Genomic DNA, 20,699 nt, shown 5'->3' on the forward strand with positions numbered 1-20,699 from the left:
GGGCTGGCTAGCTGGCTAGCCAGCAAGCAGGTAGCAATGAAAGTAGGAATCTTTCTTTTTAACCCTGTAAGGGGGTGGTGCACTGTACCCGAAGATACTGCCATATCGGGTCAATGCATAGGGCGACGGAAGCAAGCTTCGAAATCGGCCCCCGTTCTCAAAAATCCATTTAATATATGGTCCCCAGATAGGGGACGTATCAGATATTAAACTGATAAGAACAGATACTACACTTGATCTTAGCCAAAAGGCCGAGAAGCGATAACCGTGAAAGGGGCGGGCCCAACAAGGTCCCCTTCATGGGCACTATCACTGCTTGCTGTCAGGGAGGCTGCCAGACAATTTTCCATGCACACTCTGGGCTGGGGGGCAGTCAACCACCAGTACACACAGCAGAACCTAAACCCATACCATTATTGCTAAGCAGCAAGACAGGGGCCCATTGCACTCCCACGGGGCCTTTTTAAATGCAATCCATAACCCGGATTTGCCAGGAACCCTTCTTACTCCTCCTACTTGCATGTGACACTGGGCTTAGGATCTGCATAGGAAACACACACACAAGCACACACCTACCTTTGTTGCCTGCAGATGCCTCCTTGGCTGTCCCCAAACGGTATCAAAAACCAACACCCACGGGAAGCTGTAAGCATAGAGGACATGCCTGCACCCCATTGGACTTACCTGTGTGGGTTAAATCCGGGTTATTTGACAACCTATGGCGGTGATGGTTCTGCTCAGGCAGAGCAGTGCTGATGCTCCTCATAAAGCTGTCGCTGCTGTGAAGGTTCTAGGTGACATCACAAATCCCTATGGTTACATACACAACAAAGCTGGGTTGTTGTTGTTTACACTCTGCAAGGCCTGTGGAAGTGAGTGACATCATAGCACTGTAGTTCTGAGGGTTCTAGATGGATGCAACAATCTCCTGTTGCTTCTATGATGGCCGTAATAGACGACATCACCAAACAGCTCCATAGTCACATACACAGCAAAGGAGAGATGTTGTTTACACCTAGTGATGTCAGTGGTATTGAGTGACATCACAGCACAGTGCTAAGGCTCCTGGGCCTGGACACAGCAGCGGCTGCAATATCTCAACGGAGAATACGTTTATATCTATGTGTGTGTGTGCGCGTATATATATATATATATATATATATATATATATATATATATATATATATTTCTCCGACGAAATCACTTTTAAACCCATTTCCACCTTTTTTTCCCTTCTCTTCCTCTTACTTTTTTTTCACGTTTTTTTACGTTTTTCTCCTTTTCGCCTCTTTTCTGGGCGTATTATTCTTCTTTTTCTTCTTTTTTTTCGTCTAATGCATACCCCATCAGTGCAGCAATGCTTATTCAATACCGCCAGCAGATGGAGACACTGGGGGATAATTTTCTAAGGATTTATACTGATTTTTCCTGTCTGAATTTGTCGCACAGAAAGTTGCAGGCCAAATATGTGTGACATTTCTGCGACTTTAGCTTCTAGAGCATTTTTACAACATTATACATAGGTGCTGAATACATAAAAAGCGACTGTTCAGCGACAGACAAGTCGCATCGGCTGAAAGTAGGCCAGAATGTCAGTCCATGTTGGAGCAGGTTTAGATACAGTCTAAAGCATAGATCTCAAAGTCTGTGCACAGAATTTAGCAAGGGCCTCGCACCTTCTGATGCATCAGGTAGGTGCACAATAGCATAGCCTAACCCTCTGTACTTTGGTCTATATTGATGCGGGACATAGACAGCCAGCTGATGACCAATCCATTAGTGCAATGGATGGCTGGAAGCATTTGTCTTTGCCTTTGCAATACCACAGAAGCAATGCATGGTCAATGTACAGCAATGACACACCTGTGTGAACAGCCAGGAGACCCCCCCCCCCCATGTTATGTTACATAGTTACATAGTTAGTACGGTCGAAAAAAGACATATGTCCATCAAGTTCAACCAGGGAATTAAGGGGTAGGGGTGTGGCGCGATATTGGGGAAGGGATGAGATTTTATATTTCTTCATAAGCATTAATCTTATTTTGTCAATTAGGAACATTCAGCACCCACCCGCTATCAAGGCAGCTGCCTATCATGTCATGCCCTACCTGCACAGGTGTGCTGGCTACTCAAATGATCCAATTAAGGAGGCCATTTAGTCAGCAGCAGCAGAAGTCCTGTGCCTGGACGCTCCAACAGGGGCCAGACACAAGCAGAAGCAGAAGCAGCAGAAGCAGCAGCAGCACCACCTTTTGTTTTTTGGCTGCAGCAGCAGCAAGGCCCACAGGGCTGGCTAGCTGGCTAGCCAGCAAGCAGGTAGCAATGAAAGTAGGAATCTTTCTTTTTAACCCTGTAAGGGGGTGGTGCACTGTACCCGAAGATACTGCCATATCGGGTCAATGCATAGGGCGACGGAAGCAAGCTTCGAAATCGGCCCCCGTTCTCAAAAATCCATTTAATATATGGTCCCCAGATAGGGGACGTATCAGATATTAAACTGATAAGAACAGATACTACACTTGATCTTAGCCAAAAGGCCGAGAAGCGATAACCGTGAAAGGGGCGGGCCCAACAAGGTCCCCTTCATGGGCACTATCACTGCTTGCTGTCAGGGAGGCTGCCAGACAATTTTCCATGCACACTCTGGGCTGGGGGGCAGTCAACCACCAGTACACACAGCAGAACCTAAACCCATACCATTATTGCTAAGCAGCAAGACAGGGGCCCATTGCACTCCCACGGGGCCTTTTTAAATGCAATCCATAACCCGGATTTGCCAGGAACCCTTCTTACTCCTCCTACTTGCATGTGACACTGGGCTTAGGATCTGCATAGGAAACACACACACAAGCACACACCTACCTTTGTTGCCTGCAGATGCCTCCTTGGCTGTCCCCAAACGGTATCAAACCAACACCCACGGGAAGCTGTAAGCATAGAGGACATGCCTGCACCCCATTGGACTTACCTGTGTGGGTTAAATCCGGGTTATTTGACAACCTATGGCGGTGATGGTTCTGCTCAGGCAGAGCAGTGCTGATGCTCCTCATAAAGCTGTCGCTGCTGTGAAGGTTCTAGGTGACATCACAAATCCCTATGGTTACATACACAACAAAGCTGGGTTGTTGTTGTTTACACTCTGCAAGGCCTGTGGAAGTGAGTGACATCATAGCACTGTAGTTCTGAGGGTTCTAGATGGATGCAACAATCTCCTGTTGCTTCTATGAAGGCCGTAATAGACGACATCACCAAACAGCTCCATAGTCACATACACAGCAAAGGAGAGATGTTGTTTACACCTAGTGATGTCAGTGGTATTGAGTGACATCACAGCACAGTGCTAAGGCTCCTGGGCCTGGACACAGCAGCGGCTGCAATATCTCAACGGAGAATACGTTTATATCTATGTGTGTGTGTGCGCGTATATATATATATATATATATATATATATATATATATATTTCTCCGCCGAAATCACTTTTAAACCCATTTCCACCTTTTTTTCCCTTCTCTTCCTCTTACTTTTTTTTCACGTTTTTTTACGTTTTTCTCCTTTTCGCCTCTTTTCTGGGCGTATTATTCTTCTTTTTCTTCTTTTTTTTCGTCTAATGCATACCCCATCAGTGCAGCAATGCTTATTCAATACCGCCAGCAGATGGAGACACTGGGGGATAATTTTCTAAGGATTTATACTGATTTTTCCTGTCTGAATTTGTCGCACAGAAAGTTGCAGGCCAAATATGTGTGACATTTCTGCGACTTTAGCTTCTAGAGCATTTTTACAACATTATACATAGGTGCTGAATACATAAAAAGCGACTGTTCAGCGACAGACAAGTCGCATCGGCTGAAAGTAGGCCAGAATGTCAGTCCATGTTGGAGCAGGTTTAGATACAGTCTAAAGCATAGATCTCAAAGTCTGTGCACAGAATTTAGCAAGGGCCTCGCACCTTCTGATGCATCAGGTAGGTGCACAATAGCATAGCCTAACCCTCTGTACTTTGGTCTATATTGATGCGGGACATAGACAGCCAGCTGATGACCAATCCATTAGTGCAATGGATGGCTGGAAGCATTTGTCTTTGCCTTTGCAATACCACAGAAGCAATGCATGGTCAATGTACAGCAATGACACACCTGTGTGAACAGCCAGGAGACCCCCCCCCCCCCCCCCATGTTATGTTACATAGTTACATAGTTAGTACGGTCGAAAAAAGACATATGTCCATCAAGTTCAACCAGGGAATTAAGGGGTAGGGGTGTGGCGCGATATTGGGGAAGGGATGAGATTTTATATTTCTTCATAAGCATTAATCTTATTTTGTCAATTAGGAACATTCAGCACCCACCCGCTATCAAGGCAGCTGCCTATCATGTCATGCCCTACCTGCACAGGTGTGCTGGCTACTCAAATGATCCAATTAAGGAGGCCATTTAGTCAGCAGCAGCAGAAGTCCTGTGCCTGGACGCTCCAACAGGGGCCAGACACAAGCAGAAGCAGAAGCAGCAGAAGCAGCAGCAGCACCACCTTTTGTTTTTTGGCTGCAGCAGCAGCAAGGCCCACAGGGCTGGCTAGCTGGCTAGCCAGCAAGCAGGTAGCAATGAAAGTAGGAATCTTTCTTTTTAACCCTGTAAGGGGGTGGTGCACTGTACCCGAAGATACTGCCATATCGGGTCAATGCATAGGGCGACGGAAGCAAGCTTCGAAATCGGCCCCCGTTCTCAAAAATCCATTTAATATATGGTCCCCAGATAGGGGACGTATCAGATATTAAACTGATAAGAACAGATTTTTTTTTTTAAGTTAGCCCTCAGAACTCAATCAGAGCTCCAAGATCTTATATGGACTCGATTGTTTTGTTCATCATCAGGTAACACTTTTATTTATTCCTAAAAAAAGACAAATTGAAATAAAATATTATAACAACAATAAAAATAATAAACATTCCAAAATTATAACAAATTCATTCCCTTTCTCCGGGCGTAAACTGCCAAGTAATCAATTAAACCATAGGTTAAGCTTCCTTTTTCCATTTCCCTTTTTACTGGGATGGCCAACCAGGCCGGTATTTTATAAGTTACCATAAATCGATCCACGTCAGGGCGAAAAGAATCATAAACTTTGTTTCTTACTGCAGGCAACTTGGCTTTAAAGGTGGATAATAGATTATCCAGGTCCTGTAAGAACAATTCTCTTTCCTCATCTGGAGCTCTCTCCAAAATAGTTTGGAAAGACCCTGAATATCCTCTTAAATCTCTCACCGGCTCTTCATTTTTCTTTTTACTCTTATGCTCTCCAATGTTCTTTTCTTCTACTATCATCTCTTTTCCAACAATTTTTGGCTCTTGGGTTACCACAGATCTTTTAATTTCTGGCTCTTGTTCAGAAACTTCTTCTTCTCTTTTCTTCTTCCTCTTTGGACAGTTCACATACATGTGACCAATTTTGTTACATAAATTACATTTACTTTTTTGGCTACAGGATTCGATTTCATGACCTTCTTTTTGGCATTTTTGGCACCACATTGAGGTGCACTCTTCCTTTAAATGGCCATATTTCTTGCATTTTCTACAGAAATTCTGCATACCTGCAAAAAACATATCTCCATTGATAACCCCTATTTTAAAACGGGCAGGGGGATAAAGAACTCTTCCATCTGCGTCTTCCTTGAACTTTACTTTAAATCTCCACTTTGTTGTCCAGACTCCATACTGATTATAAATTTTCCCAAGTGGCGCAATTTCCTCACAAAATTGGGTCAAAAGAATTATAATATCCTCCTCAGGGACGTAAGGACTATACATCCTCACCGTTAAAATTCTTTCTCTCCTGGGAAAGTGGGGAATGACTTCCACGCCCTCCCACACTGGATCAGACTTGATTGTCTCAAATTTCTTCCAAAATAAATCATAATCCTCTTCGGAAACCAAAATAACATCAAAGCACCCTTTCTTTGGAAATTCCAACATGGAAAGGATTTGTGTCTTTGCAATTTCCAAAACTCCAAAAAGAATTTCCTCCATTACAAAGGAAAGTCCTCTTCTTTTCTTCTCAAGGTCTTTCAGCAGGATCCGGACCCCATTCTTTATCTTCCCAAAAAAAGGAACCTCCTCTCCAACAGATTGAGAGGTGTCCATGATCTCTTCCATCTTCAATAGGCGTGTCCAGGCAGGGACAGAAAAACACTCCCCCACCAAAGAGTGGGCAGTGAAGGGTGATCGCCTCCCGTTGTCTGGGGACTAAGCCGGCTCCCTAATAGCAGCAGGGGGGTGAAGTCCCTCCGTTAAGAAGGACGATCCCCCCAGGCCAAGGAGCCGGGTACCCCAGACACCCTCTGACCAGACCAAGTGAGCAGATACTACACTTGATCTTAGCCAAAAGGCCGAGAAGCGATAACCGTGAAAGGGGCGGGCCCAACAAGGTCCCCTTCATGGGCACTATCACTGCTTGCTGTCAGGGAGGCTGCCAGACAATTTTCCATGCACACTCTGGGCTGGGGGGCAGTCAACCACCAGTACACACAGCAGAACCTAAACCCATACCATTATTGCTAAGCAGCAAGACAGGGGCCCATTGCACTCCCACGGGGCCTTTTTAAATGCAATCCATAACCCGGATTTGCCAGGAACCCTTCTTACTCCTCCTACTTGCATGTGACACTGGGCTTAGGATCTGCATAGGAAACACACACACAAGCACACACCTACCTTTGTTGCCTGCAGATGCCTCCTTGGCTGTCCCCAAACGGTATCAAACCAACACCCACGGGAAGCTGTAAGCATAGAGGACATGCCTGCACCCCATTGGACTTACCTGTGTGGGTTAAATCCGGGTTATTTGACAACCTATGGCGGTGATGGTTCTGCTCAGGCAGAGCAGTGCTGATGCTCCTCATAAAGCTGTCGCTGCTGTGAAGGTTCTAGGTGACATCACAAATCCCTATGGTTACATACACAACAAAGCTGGGTTGTTGTTGTTTACACTCTGCAAGGCCTGTGGAAGTGAGTGACATCATAGCACTGTAGTTCTGAGGGTTCTAGATGGATGCAACAATCTCCTGTTGCTTCTATGAAGGCCGTAATAGACGACATCACCAAACAGCTCCATAGTCACATACACAGCAAAGGAGAGATGTTGTTTACACCTAGTGATGTCAGTGGTATTGAGTGACATCACAGCACAGTGCTAAGGCTCCTGGGCCTGGACACAGCAGCGGCTGCAATATCTCAACGGAGAATACGTTTATATCTATGTGTGTGTGTGCGCGTATATATATATATATATATATATATATATATATATATATATATATATTTCTCCTCCGAAATCACTTTTAAACCCATTTCCACCTTTTTTTCCCTTCTCTTCCTCTTACTTTTATTTCACGTTTTTTTACGTTTTTCTCCTTTTCGCCTCTTTTCTGGGCGTATTATTCTTCTTTTTCTTCTTTTTTTTCGTCTAATGCATACCCCATCAGTGCAGCAATGCTTATTCAATACCGCCAGCAGATGGAGACACTGGGGGATAATTTTCTAAGGATTTATACTGATTTTTCCTGTCTGAATTTGTCGCACAGAAAGTTGCAGGCCAAATATGTGTGACATTTCTGCGACTTTAGCTTCTAGAGCATTTTTACAACATTATACATAGGTGCTGAATACATAAAAAGCGACTGTTCAGCGACAGACAAGTCGCATCGGCTGAAAGTAGGCCAGATTGTCAGTCCATGTTGGAGCAGGTTTAGATACAGTCTAAAGCATAGATCTCAAAGTCTGTGCACAGAATTTAGCAAGGGCCTCGCACCTTCTGATGCATCAGGTAGGTGCACAATAGCATAGCCTAACCCTCTGTACTTTGGTCTATATTGATGCGGGACATAGACAGCCAGCTGATGACCAATCCATTAGTGCAATGGATGGCTGGAAGCATTTGTCTTTGCCTTTGCAATACCACAGAAGCAATGCATGGTCAATGTACAGCAATGACACACCTGTGTGAACAGCCAGGAGACCCCCCCCCCCCCCCATGTTATGTTACATAGTTACATAGTTAGTACGGTCGAAAAAAGACATATGTCCATCAAGTTCAACCAGGGAATTAAGGGGTAGGGGTGTGGCGCGATATTGGGGAAGGGATGAGATTTTATATTTCTTCATAAGCATTAATCTTATTTTGTCAATTAGGAACATTCAGCACCCACCCGCTATCAAGGCAGCTGCCTATCATGTCATGCCCTACCTGCACAGGTGTGCTGGCTACTCAAATGATCCAATTAAGGAGGCCATTTAGTCAGCAGCAGCAGAAGTCCTGTGCCTGGACGCTCCAACAGGGGCCAGACACAAGCAGAAGCAGAAGCAGCAGAAGCAGCAGCAGCACCACCTTTTGTTTTTTGGCTGCAGCAGCAGCAAGGCCCACAGGGCTGGCTAGCTGGCTAGCCAGCAAGCAGGTAGCAATGAAAGTAGGAATCTTTCTTTTTAACCCTGTAAGGGGGTGGTGCACTGTACCCGAAGATACTGCCATATCGGGTCAATGCATAGGGCGACGGAAGCAAGCTTCGAAATCGGCCCCCGTTCTCAAAAATCCATTTAATATATGGTCCCCAGATAGGGGACGTATCAGATATTAAACTGATAAGAACAGATACTACACTTGATCTTAGCCAAAAGGCCGAGAAGCGATAACCGTGAAAGGGGCGGGCCCAACAAGGTCCCCTTCATGGGCACTATCACTGCTTGCTGTCAGGGAGGCTGCCAGACAATTTTCCATGCACACTCTGGGCTGGGGGGCAGTCAACCACCAGTACACACAGCAGAACCTAAACCCATACCATTATTGCTAAGCAGCAAGACAGGGGCCCATTGCACTCCCACGGGGCCTTTTTAAATGCAATCCATAACCCGGATTTGCCAGGAACCCTTCTTACTCCTCCTACTTGCATGTGACACTGGGCTTAGGATCTGCATAGGAAACACACACACAAGCACACACCTACCTTTGTTGCCTGCAGATGCCTCCTTGGCTGTCCCCAAACGGTATCAAACCAACACCCACGGGAAGCTGTAAGCATAGAGGACATGCCTGCACCCCATTGGACTTACCTGTGTGGGTTACATCCGGGTTATTTGACAACCTATGGCGGTGATGGTTCTGCTCAGGCAGAGCAGTGCTGATGCTCCTCATAAAGCTGTCGCTGCTGTGAAGGTTCTAGGTGACATCACAAATCCCTATGGTTACATACACAACAAAGCTGGGTTGTTGTTGTTTACACTCTGCAAGGCCTGTGGAAGTGAGTGACATCATAGCACTGTAGTTCTGAGGGTTCTAGATGGATGCAACAATCTCCTGTTGCTTCTATGAAGGCCGTAATAGACGACATCACCAAACAGCTCCATAGTCACATACACAGCAAAGGAGAGATGTTGTTTACACCTAGTGATGTCAGTGGTATTGAGTGACATCACAGCAGAGTGCTAAGGCTCCTGGGCCTGGACACAGCAGCGGCTGCAATATCTCAACGGAGAATACGTTTATATCTATGTGTGTGTGTGCGCGTATATATATATATATATATATATATATATATATATATATTTCTCCGCCGAAATCACTTTTAAACCCATTTCCACCTTTTTTTCCCTTCTCTTCCTCTTACTTTTTTTTCACGTTTTTTTACGTTTTTCTCCTTTTCGCCTCTTTTCTGGGCGTATTATTCTTCTTTTTCTTCTTTTTTTTCGTCTAATGCATACCCCATCAGTGCAGCAATGCTTATTCAATACCGCCAGCAGATGGAGACACTGGGGGATAATTTTCTAAGGATTTATACTGATTTTTCCTGTCTGAATTTGTCGCACAGAAAGTTGCAGGCCAAATATGTGTGACATTTCTGCGACTTTAGCTTCTAGAGCATTTTTACAACATTATACATAGGTGCTGAATACATAAAAAGCGACTGTTCAGCGACAGACAAGTCGCATCGGCTGAAAGTAGGCCAGAATGTCAGTCCATGTTGGAGCAGGTTTAGATACAGTCTAAAGCATAGATCTCAAAGTCTGTGCACAGAATTTAGCAAGGGCCTCGCACCTTCTGATGCATCAGGTAGGTGCACAATAGCATAGCCTAACCCTCTGTACTTTGGTCTATATTGATGCGGGACATAGACAGCCAGCTGATGACCAATCCATTAGTGCAATGGATGGCTGGAAGCATTTGTCTTTGCCTTTGCAATACCACAGAAGCAATGCATGGTCAATGTACAGCAATGACACACCTGTGTGAACAGCCAGGAGACCCCCCCCCCCCATGTTATGTTACATAGTTACATAGTTAGTACGGTCGAAAAAAGACATATGTCCATCAAGTTCAACCAGGGAATTAAGGGGTAGGGGTGTGGCGCGATATTGGGGAAGGGATGAGATTTTATATTTCTTCAAAAGCATTAATCTTATTTTGTCAATTAGGAACATTCAGCACCCACCCGCTATCAAGGCAGCTGCCTATCATGTCATGCCCTACCTGCACAGGTGTGCTGGCTACTCAAATGATCCAATTAAGGAGGCCATTTAGTCAGCAGCAGCAGAAGTCCTGTGCCTGGACGCTCCAACAGGGGCCAGACACAAGCAGAAGCAGAAGCAGCAGAAGCAGCAGCAGCACCACCTTTTGTTTTTTGGCTGCAGCAGCAGCAAGGCCCACAGGGCTGGCTAGCTGGCTAGCCAGCAAGCAGGTAGCAATGAAAGTAGGAATCTTTCTTTTTAACCCTGTAAGGGGGTGGTGCACTGTACCCGAAGATACTGCCATATCGGGTCAATGCATAGGGCGACGGAAGCAAGCTTCGAAATCGGCCCCCGTTCTCAAAAATCCATTTAATATATGGTCCCCAGATAGGGGACGTATCAGATATTAAACTGATAAGAACAGATACTACACTTGATCTTAGCCAAAAGGCCGAGAAGCGATAACCGTGAAAGGGGCGGGCCCAACAAGGTCCCCTTCATGGGCACTATCACTGCTTGCTGTCAGGGAGGCTGCCAGACAATTTTCCATGCACACTCTGGGCTGGGGGGCAGTCAACCACCAGTACACACAGCAGAACCTAAACCCATACCATTATTGCTAAGCAGCAAGACAGGGGCCCATTGCACTCCCACGGGGCCTTTTTAAATGCAATCCATAACCCGGATTTGCCAGGAACCCTTCTTACTCCTCCTACTTGCATGTGACACTGGGCTTAGGATCTGCATAGGAAACACACACACAAGCACACACCTACCTTTGTTGCCTGCAGATGCCTCCTTGGCTGTCCCCAAACGGTATCAAACCAACACCCACGGGAAGCTGTAAGCATAGAGGACATGCCTGCACCCCATTGGACTTACCTGTGTGGGTTAAATCCGGGTTATTTGACAACCTATGGCGGTGATGGTTCTGCTCAGGCAGAGCAGTGCTGATGCTCCTCATAAAGCTGTCGCTGCTGTGAAGGTTCTAGGTGACATCACAAATCCCTATGGTTACATACACAACAAAGCTGGGTTGTTGTTGTTTACACTCTGCAAGGCCTGTGGAAGTGAGTGACATCATAGCACTGTAGTTCTGAGGGTTCTAGATGGATGCAACAATCTCCTGTTGCTTCTATGAAGGCCGTAATAGACGACATCACCAAACAGCTCCATAGTCACATACACAGCAAAGGAGAGATGTTGTTTACACCTAGTGATGTCAGTGGTATTGAGTGACATCACAGCACAGTGCTAAGGCTCCTGGGCCTGGACACAGCAGCGGCTGCAATATCTCAACGGAGAATACGTTTATATCTATGTGTGTGTGTGCGCGTATATATATATATATATATATATATATATATATATATATATATATATATATATATATATATTTCTCCGCCGAAATCACTTTTAAACCCATTTCCACCTTTTTTTCCCTTCTCTTCCTCTTACTTTTTTTTCACGTTTTTTTACGTTTTTCTCCTTTTCGCCTCTTTTCTGGGCGTATTATTCTTCTTTTTCTTCTTTTTTTTCGTCTAATGCATACCCCATCAGTGCAGCAATGCTTATTCAATACCGCCAGCAGATGGAGACACTGGGGGATAATTTTCTAAGGATTTATACTGATTTTTCCTGTCTGAATTTGTCGCACAGAAAGTTGCAGGCCAAATATGTGTGACATTTCTGCGACTTTAGCTTCTAGAGCATTTTTACAACATTATACATAGGTGCTGAATACATAAAAAGCGACTGTTCAGCGACAGACAAGTCGCATCGGCTGAAAGTAGGCCAGAATGTCAGTCCATGTTGGAGCAGGTTTAGATACAGTCTAAAGTATAGATCTCAAAGTCTGTGCACAGAATTTAGCAAGGGCCTCGCACCTTCTGATGCATCAGGTAGGTGCACAATAGCATAGCCTAACCCTCTGTACTTTGGTCTATATTGATGCGGGACATAGACAGCCAGCTGATGACCAATCCATTAGTGCAATGGATGGCTGGAAGCATTTGTCTTTGCCTTTGCAATACCACAGAAGCAATGCATGGTCAATGTACAGCAATGACACACCTGTGTGAACAGCCAGGAGACCCCCCCCCCCCCCCCATGTTATGTTACATAGTTACATAGTTAGTACGGTCGAAAAAAGACATATGTCCATCAAGTTCAACCAGGGAATTAAGGGGTAGGGGTGTGGCGCGATATTGGGGAAGGGATGAGATTTTATATTTCTTCATAAGCATTAATCTTATTTTGTCAATTAGGAACATTCAGCACCCACCCGCTATCAAGGCAGCTGCCTATCATGTCATGCCCTACCTGCACAGGTGTGCTGGCTACTCAAATGATCCAATTAAGGAGGCCATTTAGTCAGCAGCAGCAGAAGTCCTGTGCCTGGAAGCTCCAACAGGGGCCAGACACAAGCAGAAGCAGAAGCAGCAGAAGCAGCAGCAGCACCACCTTTTGTTTTTTGGCTGCAGCAGCAGCAAGGCCCACAGGGCTGGCTAGCTGGCTAGCCAGCAAGCAGGTAGCAATGAAAGTAGGAATCTTTCTTTTTAACCCTGTAAGGGGGTGGTGCACTGTACCCGAAGATACTGCCATATCGGGTCAATGCATAGGGCGACGGAAGCAAGCTTCGAAATCGGCCCCCGTTCTCAAAAATCCATTTAATATATGGTCCCCAGATAGGGGACGTATCAGATATTAAACTGATAAGAACAGATTTTTTTTTTTTTTTTTTTATCTAAAGCCGAGGAACGTGCTTTCGATTCACCCAAAGTGCAAGAAAAAGTGCAAACGTGTTACACTAAAAAAAAAACGTGCACAAAGGATGCGGTCTATCGCAAGCCCTTCTCCGATAGGAGAGAGGCCCCCCAACAAACCTTACCCTTCACCTCCGGACCAAAAGGTACCTGCGAGGTTCCAGGTTCGATGTCCCTTTTCGCCGAAGCTACTAGGGGACCACAAATGCTCCCGGCATCCCCCTTGGCGTTGGCCAAGGTATCTGCCCGCAGAGCCGATTACGGTAGGTACCCTGCCAAAGCAGGAGTACCCGGGGTGTTTGCAGGGAGGTGCGGAACCTAATGGCCACACACACCTCCCCTAGACCGCCAGGAGGGACACCCAGAAGGGCTACCGCATCCTGACAAATCCTGTGAACACACAACACGCAAAAAGTGACACAGTGAGACAAAAAAGAAATAAATAAGTGAATGTGTGCAGATATACTGCCCGGACATCCGGCCGGATCTATAAAAATTTCTCTGATCCTAGCCAGAAGGCCGGGAATCAAGAGGTGAGTGCCACAAGGTGAAGAGATTATGGTGCCCGTGCTTCAACTCAGTGAGCCTATTCTCCCAGTGAGTTTCGGCACCTCGGGGTCACCACTCCCCGAGGCACAAAAGTACCTCGGCTCTAGACCCTCTCAGCCTCATGGCGAGACCCGGAGGGAACAGGTCACATCGGGGCAGCCGTCGAGCTGATTCCTCAGAACCAGCCCCGGAAAGCCCTGGTACACCTGCATCCTCCATGCAGCACCCATCCCCACCAGCATGAAAACTGATAAGAACAGATACTACACTTGATCTTAGCCAAAAGGCCGAGAAGCGATAACCGTGAAAGGGGCGGGCCCAACAAGGTCCCCTTCATGGGCACTATCACTGCTTGCTGTCAGGGAGGCTGCCAGACAATTTTCCATGCACACTCTGGGCTGGGGGGCAGTCAACCACCAGTACACACAGCAGAACCTAAACCCATACCATTATTGCTAAGCAGCAAGACAGGGGCCCATTGCACTCCCACGGGGCCTTTTTAAATGCAATCCATAACCCGGATTTGCCAGGAACCCTTCTTACTCCTCCTACTTGCATGTGACACTGGGCTTAGGATCTGCATAGGAAACACACACACAAGCACACACCTACCTTTGTTGCCTGCAGATGCCTCCTTGGCTGTCCCCAAACGGTATCAAACCAACACCCACGGGAAGCTGTAAGCATAGAGGACATGCCTGCACCCCATTGGACTTACCTGTGTGGGTTAAATCCGGGTTATTTGACAACCTATGGCGGTGATGGTTCTGCTCAGGCAGAGCAGTGCTGATGCTCCTCATAAAGCTGTCGCTGCTGTGAAGGTTCTAGGTGACATCACAAATCCCTATGGTTACATACACAACAAAGCTGGGTTGTTGTTGTTTACACTCTGCAAGGCCTGTGGAAGTCAGTGACATCATAGCACTGTAGTTCTGAGGGTTCTAGATGGATGCAACAATCTCCTGTTGCTTCTATGAAGGCCATAATAGACGACATCACCAAACAGCTCCATAGTTACATACACAGCAAAGGAGAGATGTTGTTTACACCTAGTGATGTCAGTGGTATTGAGTGACATCACAGCACAGTGCTAAGGCTCCTGGGCCTGGACACAGCAGCGGCTGCAATATCTCAACGGAGAATACGTTTATATATATGTGTGTGTGTGCGCGTATATATATATATATATATATATATATATATATATATATATATATATATATATTTCTCCGCCGAAATCACTTTTAAACCCATTTCCACCTTTTTTTCCCTTCTCTTCCTCTTACTTTTTTTTCACGTTTTTTTACGTTTTTCTCCTTTTCGCCTCTTTTCTGGGCGTATTATTCTTCTTTTTCTTCTTTTTTTTCGTCTAATGCATACCCCATCAGTGCAGCAATGCTTATTCAATACCGCCAGCAGATGGAGACACTGGGGGATAATTTTCTAAGGATTTATACTGATTTTTCCTGTCTGAATTTGTCGCACAGAAAGTTGCAGGCCAAATATGTGTGACATTTCTGCGACTTTAGCTTCTAGAGCATTTTTACAACATTATACATAGGTGCTGAATACATAAAAAGCGACTGTTCAGCGACAGACAAGTCGCATCGGCTGAAAGTAGGCCAGAATGTCAGTCCATGTTGGAGCAGGTTTAGATACAGTCTAAAGCATAGATCTCAAAGTCTGTGCACAGAATTTAGCAAGGGCCTCGCACCTTCTGATGCATCAGGTAGGTGCACAATAGCATAGCCTAACCCTCTGTACTTTGGTCTATATTGATGCGGGACATAGACAGCCAGCTGATGACCAATCCATTAGTGCAATGGATGGCTGGAAGCATTTGTCTTTGCCTTTGCAATACCACAGAAGCAATGCATGGTCAATGTACAGCAATGACACACCTGTGTGAACAGCCAGGAGACCCCCCCCCCCCCATGTTATGTTACATAGTTACATAGTTAGTACGGTCGAAAAAAGACATATGTCCATCAAGTTCAACCAGGGAATTAAGGGGTAGGGGTGTGGCGCGATATTGGGGAAGGGATGAGATTTTATATTTCTTCATAAGCATTAATCTTATTTTGTCAATTAGGAACATTCAGCACCCACCCGCTATCAAGGCAGCTGCCTATCATGTCATGCCCTACCTGCACAGGTGTGCTGGCTACTCAAATGATCCAATTAAGGAGGCCATTTAGTCAGCAGCAGCAGAAGTCCTGTGTCTGGATGCTCCAACAGGGGCCAGACACAAGCAGAAGCAGCAGAAGCAGCAGCAGCACCACCTTTTGTTTTTTGGCTGCAGCAGCAGCAAGGCCCACAGGGCTGGCTAGCTGGCTAGCCAGCAAGCAGGTAGCAATGAAAGTAGGAATCTTTCTTTTTAACCCTGTAAGGGGGTGGTGCACTGTACCCGAAGATACTGCCATATCGGGTCAATGCATAGGGCGACGGAAGCAAGCTTCGAAATCGGCCCCCGTTCTCAAAAATCCATTTAATATATGGTCCCCAGATAGGGGACGTATCAGATATTAAACTGATAAGAACAGATACTACACTTGATCTTAGCCAAAAGGCCGAGAAGCGATAACCGTGAAAGGGGCGGGCCCAACAAGGTCCCCTTCATGGGCACTATCACTGCTTGCTGTCAGGGAGGCTGCCAGACAATTTTCCATGCACACTCTGGGCTGGGGGGCAGTCAACCACCAGTACACACAGCAGAACCTAAACCCATACCATTATTGCTAAGCAGCAAGACAGGGGCCCATTGCACTCCCACGGGGCCTTTTTAAATGCAATCCATAACCCGGATTTGCCAGGAACCCTTCTTACTCCTCCTACTTGCATGTGACACTGGGCTTAGGATCTGCATAGGAAACACACACACAAGCACACACCTACCTTTGTTGCCTGCAGATGCCTCCTTGGCTGTCCCCAAACGGTATCAAACCAACACCCACGGGAAGCTGTAAGCATAGAGGACATGCCTGCACCCCATTGGACTTACCTGTGTGGGTTAAATCCGGGTTATTTGACAACCTATGGCGGTGATGGTTCTGCTCAGGCAGAGCAGTGCTGATGCTCCTCATAAAGCTGTCGCTGCTGTGAAGGTTCTAGGTGACATCACAAATCCCTATGGTTACATACACAACAAAGCTGGGTTGTTGTTGTTTACACTCTGCAAGGCCTGTGGAAGTGAGTGACATCATAGCACTGTAGTTCTGAGGGTTCTAGATGGATGCAACAATCTCCTGTTGCTTCTATGAAGGCCGTAATAGACGACATCACCAAACAGCTCCATAGTCACATACACAGCAAAGGAGAGATGTTGTTTACACCTAGTGATGTCAGTGGTATTGAGTGACATCACAGCACAGTGCTAAGGCTCCTGGGCCTGGACACAGCAGCGGCTGCAATATCTCAACGGAGAATACGTTTATATCTATGTGTGTGTGTGCGCGTATATATATATATATATATATATATATATATATTTCTCCGCCGAAATCACTTTTAAACCCATTTCCACCTTTTTTTCCCTTCTCTTCCTCTTACTTTTTTTTCACGTTTTTTTACGTTTTTCTCCTTTTCGCCTCTTTTCTGGGCGTATTATTCTTCTTTTTCTTCTTTTTTTTCGTCTAATGCATACCCCATCAGTGCAGCAATGCTTATTCAATACCGCCAGCAGATGGAGACACTGGGGGATAATTTTCTAAGGATTTATACTGATTTTTCCTGTCTGAATTTGTCGCACAGAAAGTTGCAGGCCAAATATGTGTGACATTTCTGCGACTTTAGCTTCTAGAGCATTTTTACAACATTATACATAGGTGCTGAATACATAAAAAGCGACTGTTCAGCGACAGACAAGTCGCATCGGCTGAAAGTAGGCCAGAATGTCAGTCCATGTTGGAGCAGGTTTAGATACAGTCTAAAGTATAGATCTCAAAGTCTGTGCACAGAATTTAGCAAGGGCCTCGCACCTTCTGATGCATCAGGTAGGTGCACAATAGCATAGCCTAACCCTCTGTACTTTGGTCTATATTGATGCGGGACATAGACAGGCAGCTGATGACCAATCCATTAGTGCAATGGATGGCTGGAAGCATTTGTCTTTGCCTTTGCAATACCACAGAAGCAATGCATGGTCAATGTACAGCAATGACACACCTGTGTGAACAGCCAGGAGACCCCCCCCCCCCCCCATGTTATGTTACATAGTTACATAGTTAGTACGGTCGAAAAAAGACATATGTCCATCAAGTTCAACCAGGGAATTAAGGGGTAGGGGTGTGGCGCGATATTGGGGAAGGGATGAGATTTTATATTTCTTCATAAGCATTAATCTTATTTTGTCAATTAGGAACATTCAGCACCCACCCGCTATCAAGGCAGCTGCCTATCATGTCATGCCCTACCTGCACAGGTGTGCTGGCTACTCAAATGATCCAATTAAGGAGGCCATTTAGTCAGCAGCAGCAGAAGTCCTGTGCCTGGAAGCTCCAACAGGGGCCAGACACAAGCAGAAGCAGAAGCAGCAGAAGCAGCAGCAGCACCACCTTTTGTTTTTTGGCTGCAGCAGCAGCAAGGCCCACAGGGCTGGCTAGCTGGCTAGCCAGCAAGCAGGTAGCAATGAAAGTAGGAATCTTTCTTTTTAACCCTGTAAGGGGGTGGTGCACTGTACCCGAAGATACTGCCATATCGGGTCAATGCATAGGGCGACGGAAGCAAGCTTCGAAATCGGCCCCCGTTCTCAAAAATCCATTTAATATATGGTCCCCAGATAGGGGACGTATCAGATATTAAACTGATAAGAACAGATACTACACTTGATCTTAGCCAAAAGGCCGAGAAGCGATAACCGTGAAAGGGGCGGGCCCAACAAGGTCCCCTTCATGGGCACTATCACTGCTTGCTGTCAGGGAGGCTGCCAGACAATTTTCCATGCACACTCTGGGCTGGGGGGCAGTCAACCACCAGTACACACAGCAGAACCTAAACCCATACCATTATTGCTAAGCAGCAAGACAGGGGCCCATTGCACTCCCACGGGGCCTTTTTAAATGCAATCCATAACCCGGATTTGCCAGGAACCCTTCTTACTCCTCCTACTTGCATGTGACACTGGGCTTAGGATCTGCATAGGAAACACACACACAAGCACACACCTACCTTTGTTGCCTGCAGATGCCTCCTTGGCTGTCCCCAAACGGTATCAAACCAACACCCACGGGAAGCTGTAAGCATAGAGGACATGCCTGCACCCCATTGGACTTACCTGTGTGGGTTAAATCCGGGTTATTTGACAACCTATGGCGGTGATGGTTCTGCTCAGGCAGAGCAGTGCTGATGCTCCTCATAAAGCTGTCGCTGCTGTGAAGGTTCTAGGTGACATCACAAATCCCTATGGTTACATACACAACAAAGCTGGGTTGTTGTTGTTTACACTCTGCAAGGCCTGTGGAAGTGAGTGACATCATAGCACTGTAGTTCTGAGGGTTCTAGATGGATGCAACAATCTCCTAATGCTTCTATGAAGGCCGTAATAGACGACATCACCAAACAGCTCCATAGTCACATACACAGCAAAGGAGAGATGTTGTTTACACCTAGTGATGTCAGTGGTATTGAGTGACATCACAGCACAGTGCTAAGGCTCCTGGGCCTGGACACAGCAGCGGCTGCAATATCTCAACGGAGAATACGTTTATATCTATGTGTGTGTGTGCGCGTATATATATATATATATATATATATATATATATATATATATTTCTCCGCCGAAATCACTTTTAAACCCATTTCCACCTTTTTTTCCCTTCTCTTCCTCTTACTTTTTTTTCACGTTTTTTTACGTTTTTCTCCTTTTCGCCTCTTTTCTGGGCGTATTATTCTTCTTTTTCTTCTTTTTTTCGTCTAATGCATACCCCATCAGTGCAGCAATGCTTATTCAATACCGCCAGCAGATGGAGATACTGGGGGATAATTTTCTAAGGATTTATACTGATTTTTCCTGTCTGAATTTGTCGCACAGAAAGTTGCAGGCCAAATATGTGTGACATTTCTGCGACTTTAGCTTCTAGAGCATTTTTACAACATTATACATAGGTGCTGAATACATAAAAAGCGACTGTTCAGCGACAGACAAGTCGCATCGGCTGAAAGTAGGCCAGAATGTCAGTCCATGTTGGAGCAGGTTTAGATACAGTCTAAAGTATAGATCTCAAAGTCTGTGCACAGAATTTAGCAAGGGCCTCGCACCTTCTGATGCATCAGGTAGGTGCACAATAGCATAGCCTAACCCTCTGTACTTTGGTCTATATTGATGCGGGACATAGACAGCCAGCTGATGACCAATCCATTAGTGCAATGGATGGCTGGAAGCATTTGTCTTTGCCTTTGCAATACCACAGAAGCAATGCATGGTCAATGTACAGCAATGACACACCTGTGTGAACAGCCAGGAGACCCCCCCCCCCCCCCCCATGTTATGTTACATAGTTACATAGTTAGTACGGTCGAAAAAAGACATATGTCCATCAAGTTCAACCAGGGAATTAAGGGGTAGGGGTGTGGCGCGATATTGGGGAAGGGATGAGATTTTATATTTCTTCATAAGCATTAATCTTATTTTGTCAATTAGGAACATTCAGCACCCACCCGCTATCAAGGCAGCTGCCTATCATGTCATGCCCTACCTGCACAGGTGTGCTGGCTACTCAAATGATCCAATTAAGGAGGCCATTTAGTCAGCAGCAGCAGAAGTCCTGTGCCTGGAAGCTCCAACAGGGGCCAGACACAAGCAGAAGCAGAAGCAGCAGAAGCAGCAGCAGCACCACCTTTTGTTTTTTGGCTGCAGCAGCAGCAAGGCCCACAGGGCTGGCTAGCTGGCTAGCCAGC

General features: G+C 45.9%; 7 non-coding genes and 3 pseudogenes across 7 annotated transcripts; all 10 read right to left on the reverse strand.

Annotated features, from left to right (window-relative positions):
- Positions 1 to 72: 72 nt before the first annotated feature.
- Positions 73 to 263, reverse strand: LOC130321772 (U2 spliceosomal RNA). Its single transcript, XR_008867439.1, has one exon. It is a non-coding gene; the product is annotated as a U2 spliceosomal RNA (small nuclear RNA).
- A 2,095-nt stretch (positions 264 to 2,358) lies between these two features.
- LOC130321773 (U2 spliceosomal RNA) lies at positions 2,359 to 2,549 on the reverse strand. Its single transcript, XR_008867440.1, has one exon. It is a non-coding gene; the product is annotated as a U2 spliceosomal RNA (small nuclear RNA).
- A 2,088-nt stretch (positions 2,550 to 4,637) lies between these two features.
- LOC130321732 (U2 spliceosomal RNA) lies at positions 4,638 to 4,808 on the reverse strand (annotated as a pseudogene).
- Positions 4,809 to 6,258: 1,450 nt separating this feature from the next.
- Positions 6,259 to 6,395, reverse strand: LOC130321739 (U2 spliceosomal RNA; annotated as a pseudogene).
- Positions 6,396 to 8,489: 2,094 nt separating this feature from the next.
- On the reverse strand, positions 8,490 to 8,680 carry LOC130321774 (U2 spliceosomal RNA). The gene has a single exon (XR_008867441.1). It is a non-coding gene; the product is annotated as a U2 spliceosomal RNA (small nuclear RNA).
- Positions 8,681 to 10,763: 2,083 nt separating this feature from the next.
- On the reverse strand, positions 10,764 to 10,954 carry LOC130321775 (U2 spliceosomal RNA). The gene has a single exon (XR_008867442.1). It is a non-coding gene; the product is annotated as a U2 spliceosomal RNA (small nuclear RNA).
- Positions 10,955 to 13,063: 2,109 nt separating this feature from the next.
- On the reverse strand, positions 13,064 to 13,248 carry LOC130321733 (U2 spliceosomal RNA). Its single transcript, XR_008867412.1, has one exon. It is a non-coding gene; the product is annotated as a U2 spliceosomal RNA (small nuclear RNA).
- Positions 13,249 to 13,944: 696 nt separating this feature from the next.
- Positions 13,945 to 14,104, reverse strand: LOC130321738 (U2 spliceosomal RNA; annotated as a pseudogene).
- Positions 14,105 to 16,196: 2,092 nt separating this feature from the next.
- LOC130321776 (U2 spliceosomal RNA) lies at positions 16,197 to 16,387 on the reverse strand. The gene has a single exon (XR_008867443.1). It is a non-coding gene; the product is annotated as a U2 spliceosomal RNA (small nuclear RNA).
- Positions 16,388 to 18,467: 2,080 nt separating this feature from the next.
- Positions 18,468 to 18,658, reverse strand: LOC130321778 (U2 spliceosomal RNA). The gene has a single exon (XR_008867445.1). It is a non-coding gene; the product is annotated as a U2 spliceosomal RNA (small nuclear RNA).
- Between the last annotated feature and the right edge of the window lie 2,041 nt (positions 18,659 to 20,699).

Source organism: Hyla sarda, unplaced genomic scaffold (genome assembly GCF_029499605.1).
Source record: "Hyla sarda isolate aHylSar1 unplaced genomic scaffold, aHylSar1.hap1 scaffold_228, whole genome shotgun sequence".
In the NCBI taxonomy this organism is placed as follows: domain Eukaryota; kingdom Metazoa; phylum Chordata; class Amphibia; order Anura; family Hylidae; genus Hyla; species Hyla sarda.